This window comes from Eriocheir sinensis, chromosome 26 (assembly GCF_024679095.1).
Source record: "Eriocheir sinensis breed Jianghai 21 chromosome 26, ASM2467909v1, whole genome shotgun sequence".
In the NCBI taxonomy this organism is placed as follows: Eukaryota; Metazoa; Arthropoda; class Malacostraca; order Decapoda; family Varunidae; genus Eriocheir; species Eriocheir sinensis.
Genome location: NC_066534.1, coordinates 11,186,935 through 11,192,388, shown reverse-complemented (window position 1 = coordinate 11,192,388; position 5,454 = coordinate 11,186,935). Strand labels below are relative to the sequence as shown.

At 42.1% G+C, this 5,454-nt stretch overlaps 1 protein-coding gene across 1 annotated transcript in view; it reads left to right on the top strand.

Moving 5' to 3' along the window:
- Positions 1-3,352: 3,352 nt before the first annotated feature.
- The window catches only part of LOC127003758 (adipokinetic hormone/corazonin-related peptide receptor variant I-like), a 270,587-nt gene continuing 268,485 nt past the window's right edge, over positions 3,353-5,454 (top strand). The window contains exon 1 of the mRNA XM_050870764.1: positions 3,353-3,428. The gene's annotated coding sequence lies outside the window, so the exon portion shown is untranslated. The remainder of the gene's footprint in view (positions 3,429-5,454) is intronic.

Here is a 5,454-nt window from a genome sequence, read left to right as displayed (position 1 = left end):
AGGGGCGTTATGGGAGGGTATAAAATCAAGAGATGCTCTGGAAGGAGTTTCTATAAATATCCATTGCACCTAATACTGTTTTCCATATCGTAGGTTGATTGACATGGGTTCTTACTGCACCGTATTTTCAGTTCTCAGTCAGTCAGTCAGTCGGTTTTGTTAGTGCTGTTGCCGTGCTGATTCTAATATTGCCCTGATAGAGTAAAAGGACAGGTTGCGGAATATCATGTTTCCCGCACAGCTGACCGACAGACGCAGGAGAAAGTAGTTATGTAAAAAAAAATTTACATTTACATTTTAAAGAAAAAAGATAATGTAGCCAGCATTCATTTTATGAAGGTGCTTCATAAAGAGGTTTAATAAAAAAAAAAAAATCATTCTCCTATTAATAAAGATGCCAAGAAAAAAAATAGTGGACCCTTTCATTTCTGTAAAGGTTTAAGTAAGAAAGATAATTCGTCTTAAATATTTAGCGGAAAGAACTTTACTTGCCTTTTTACGACAGTTCTTATGAGAAAAGTGTTATGTACTAATTCATGAAGGAGTAAGAAAATGGGGTAATGCTTGGCTTCTCGCATATCATTGAATACATAGAGACTGTACTTGTCGTAGTAATCTTTTATAATGGAGCTTTTATGGATCGGAGGTGGCGGCCTTTGATGAGTGAAAACAATTTATCTGCGATCATCCATCAACATTATGATGGAGAGGAGAAGGGAAGAAGAGGGAGGACAGGCCCGTCATGAAGCAACCCTCTACTATAACACACACACACACACACACACACACACACACATACATGCACGCACGCACGCACGCACTCACTCACGCACGCACACACACACACACACACACACACACACACACACACACACACACACACACACACACACACACACACACACACACACACACACACACACACACACACACACACACGAAGAGTTACGTAGATCACTTTAGCTCTCGAGACGTGTTATAAGCGAGTGAAAGGTGCAAGTGAGGGGAAGCTGGAGGCACCGACGTGAAGGAGTGGTGGTCATGAGGGAGAGCGTGGAATGTGAAGGAAGGTACCGACCCATATTCTCAGACTAATGAAGGTTACACGTCCACATTTGGCAAGGCTTTGGTAGAAGTTATGGGCATTTCCATGGGTAGTTTTATGAGCCTAGTGATAATTTCATAAGGCTTTTTTACCCTGAACGTGAAAAACACTCATGAAGAGAGATTATGCATTGCGAGAGCCGACATCGTCCGATAATACGTCAAAGGATGCGGCTCAAGGGCAACAAAAAGAGTACAAAAAAAAAAGAAAAAGCCCGCAACTCGCCGCTCCCACAAAAGTAAAACGTAAAGAGTAGCCAAAAGAGAGGTCAATTTCGCGTGGAGAGGTGTCTTGATACACTCTTCTTGAAAGAGGTCAAGTCATAGGCAGGAGGAAATATAGACGAAGGGAGACTGTTCAAGAGTTTACCAGAGAAGGGGATGAAAGAATGGAGATACTAGTTAACTCTTGCATAAGGGGTTTGGACAGTATTGGAATGAGCATGAGTTGAAAGTCATGTGCAGCGGGGCCGCGGGAGGGGGGGAGGCATGCAGTTAGCAAGTTTGGAGAGTTGTTGGATAGAATAGAAATTTATAGTGGTAGGTCTATATAGAAAGTAAACGGTACAATAGTTCATAATGTTTTTTTATTCACTTTGTAGTAGTGGTGGTAGTAGAAATAGCAGAAGTAGCAGTGGTGGTGGTGGGTGTTGTGGTGTTAATGGTTCTAGGAAGGGCAAAGCTATCTTTCTTTCCCTTTATGGTTCGCTTCCCGCCCACTTGTTAATTTTACGTGTTTTCAATGGTCTTCTTTTTGTGGCTGTGAAGCTTTCCGGGAGGTACTGCTGGGTGAGAACGAGATTTTTCTTTTTAGTCTTGTAATTTTTAATTGCCTTAGGTGTTTGTTTGTTTGTGTGGTTGTGTGTGTGTGTGTGTGTGTGTGAGATGTGTGTGTGTGTGTGTGTGTGTGTGTGTGTGTGTGTGTGTGTGTGTGTGTGTGTGTGTGTGTGTGTGTGTGTGTGTGTGTGTGTGAGAGAGAGTGTGTGTGTGTGTGTGTGTGTGTGTGTGTGTGTGTGTGTGTGTGTGTGTTATGCGTGTGTGTGTGAGTGTGTGTGTGTGTGTGTGTGTGTGTGTGAGTGTGTGTGTGTGTGTGTGTGTGTGTGTGTGTGTGTGTGTGTGTGTGTGTGTGTGTGTGTGTGTGTGTGTGTGTGTGTGTGTGTGTGTGTGTGTGTGTGTGTGTGTGAGAGTGTGTGTGTGTGTGCTCTCGGTCAGTGGCAGTAAGCTTTTATTTTCAAATTAATACGTTATTTTTTACTCCTTTCCTCTGTTTCATATCTCACTTTCTGGGAAAGTTTAGTTTTTCTTTTTCTTTTCTTTTGCCTTCACCAACGCTGAAAGGGTTCTTTTTTTCCTCCTCGTACCGGTTTCATATAGTTTTTCTCCTTCGCACACATGTAAAACATTTCGGGAGCTTATGATTTTTTTCAACGACAATATCCTTCGCGAGAGATTAACCAGATGAAAATATGCTCACTCTCTTTTTTCCATTTCTCTTTAAACATATTTTTTTACGTCGCCCTCAACAAGTGTACGCGTGGCAGCTTTTTAAAAAGCAAAGAGGGCAGCTCAAAGGCAAAAGAAAACCGTGTATAAAGTTGATAGTGGGAGTAGCCCAACGAGGGCCATTACCCGAGGCCGGAGACACTTTTGCCCCGAGTAGATTGGCTGCAGCTTTTATAAACTTCTTGATGAAACAGATCAAGGCAGAATCTTGTCACTTTTGCATTTTCAATCCTTAATGCATTTTAAATTCGTTACTTTTCCTCCTCCATAAAATAGCAACAGGTGCTACTCCTCTTATAACTTTGTCTCGATGGAGCAGCTGTATGCTTTGAAAATCTTTACTTTTTCAATTCAATATTTTTCCACCATTATTTTCTGGTATTAATCCAAAATGAAATTATATTAATTACTGAAGATATGGAATGTTGTATGTTCGCTCAGATTCATTATTCATTTCAAAGTGATCAGTAAGGAAACGTATGGGTGTGGTTCTTCCCTCGATTGGTTTCTAAAATTTGAGATTTAGCCAAGTGGCTGCAGGAAGGCGGAGGTGGAACCTCGATAACAATGATGTTCTAATTCCAATTTACTGTTCTTTTTTTTTCGTGTGAGGACCTAATAATACAGCTTCAATAATAAAATTTTCTGTGAACAAAACTTACATGATGATTATCCTCATGTGTGCTGATGAGTTCTGGTGGGAAACTAAAAACCTTATTTTCCTAATCCTCTTTTTCTTCTTTTTCCAGAACAAACGTGAAATATTGCTTTGCGGAAGACCTAAATGAGTTTGAAGGATGAAAAAAGCTCGTGTTATGAAGGTAAGAAGCAGTGTATTTTGATCTATTTCTACGTTTTGTGTACATGCCTCGTATCTACACTAGGTCTTTATCTTTTAGCTAGTGATATCGTTATTTTGGTATATTTCTTATGAAAAGAAATATACTTATGGAGAATCCCGAGGAGAAGGAAACATCTAACGAGGTGATTTACTGAGGGGTTGGTAAGGTGGGAGGAAAGGGAGGTCAGATGTTTACCTTTAATATTCACCTGTATACCTGTCAGTCTGCACTACTGGCCACAGCCTGGACGAGAAAATAATCGCGGCAAGATATATATTTTTTAATTATACTTATATATTGGCGTTTCTTGGCGTAATTAGTATGATTGGTCTGGTTGCGTTGTTCGGAGTAAAGGGGGAACGGGAGAAAGAAGATTGAAGAAGAGCTGGAAGAGAAGGACGAGGACGAGGACGACTTGACCAAACACGGGGACTGAACGCTGCCTTTTTTCTTTCCTGTGACTTGAACGCTTTCACCAACGCTTCTCTAACCGAATGGAGCAACATTTTTTGGAACTCCTCTTGTTCGTTATTTGTAGGAACAGTGATTGGTAAGATTTTTGTTTCTGCCATTTACTAAGTTCAAAGCAGGCAGTATGTCTGAAAAGTATAAAATAAAATTGGACGAGGATGAACCATGGAAATGCAGGGAACTGAGAGCTTGTTGGATCGAAATGAGGCTAAACTATCTAAATCCTCTTAAGATATGCATGAAGTAACTTAATTAACACTATATCTATCCATAAACTTGAAATGTGTCTAGTCATAATTCTAAAGTACCTATTCTCAGACAACTATTTCACAAGGCTACAAAGGAGATTAATCGGGTCCTCAGAAGTGGCTGCCTGATTTATTGATTCAACCAGCTCGTCAAACACATCAGCAAAGTTGCAGTGTTGATTAATGCTTAGGTATGTTCACTTTACTCCCAAAGTTAAAATTAACGGTAGGTGTTATTTTTAAAGGAATTAATAATTTTCACAGCAATCAACCTTCCCGAAAGTACTTGGAGCTGCATATTGTGCATAGCGACGCATATTTGGATCCACAAACCCGGGAGGTCGAATTCGTGTCCGACTGCCATGAGGAACCTTTGTGTGCTGGGTAAACAGGACCGCCCATCCCTCTACACTCCGCGCGGGAATCGAAAATGGGAGCCCTTGGTGGTGAGGGGGACGCGTTAACCACTGCATTATTGAGTTCCGTGTGTGTGTGTGTGTGTGTGTGTGTGTGTGTGTGTGTGTGTGTGTGTGTGTGTGTGTGTGTGAGTGTGTGTGTTATGTTGTGCCAATGTTTGTTTTTCACAATTTTCCAAAGCTGTCAATAAAATTACCTTTCAAATCAATAAACACAAAAACTACTACAGCCACCACCACCACCACCACCACCACCACTAATACACCATCACCTCCCTACCCCCTCCCCAGCCACCAGTGAGTGCCATCAGCAGTGTGCCTCGGCTGTGGGAGGGCTTTTGCATCATTGTGATAAAAATTATGCAACATCCTGTAAAATGACTTGTTTTTGCGGCGTGTTTTGGTGCGCGTGTTTATGGGCCCATCAATGTCATGTTATCTGTATTAAAGCTTTGTGGGTGCGACACGTATAGACATGTTTGTGGATGGCCTTGAAATATTAGTGCATGAAGTAGAAAGATTGTGCTCGTATGGAGAGAGAGAGAGAGAGAGAGAGAGAGAGAGAGAGAGAGAGAGAGAGAGAGAGAGAGAGAGAGAGAGAGAGAGAGAGAGAGAGAGAGAGAGAGAGAGAGAGAGAGAGAGAGAGAGAGAGAGAGAGAGAGAGAGAGAGAGAGAGAGAGAGAGAGAGAGAGAGAGAGAGAGAGAGAGAGAGAGAGAGAGAGACTGGTGTAGAGACTTTGTGCACGTATTATTACAGATTTCCGCTGGGCGTATACAGCAGTAGCGCCGCGTGTCTGACACCGAGCCAGTGTGTGCAGGCGGCTCTGTGCGGCGGGGCTCGGCGCGGGGGCCTGCAAGCCGGGTTTAGGG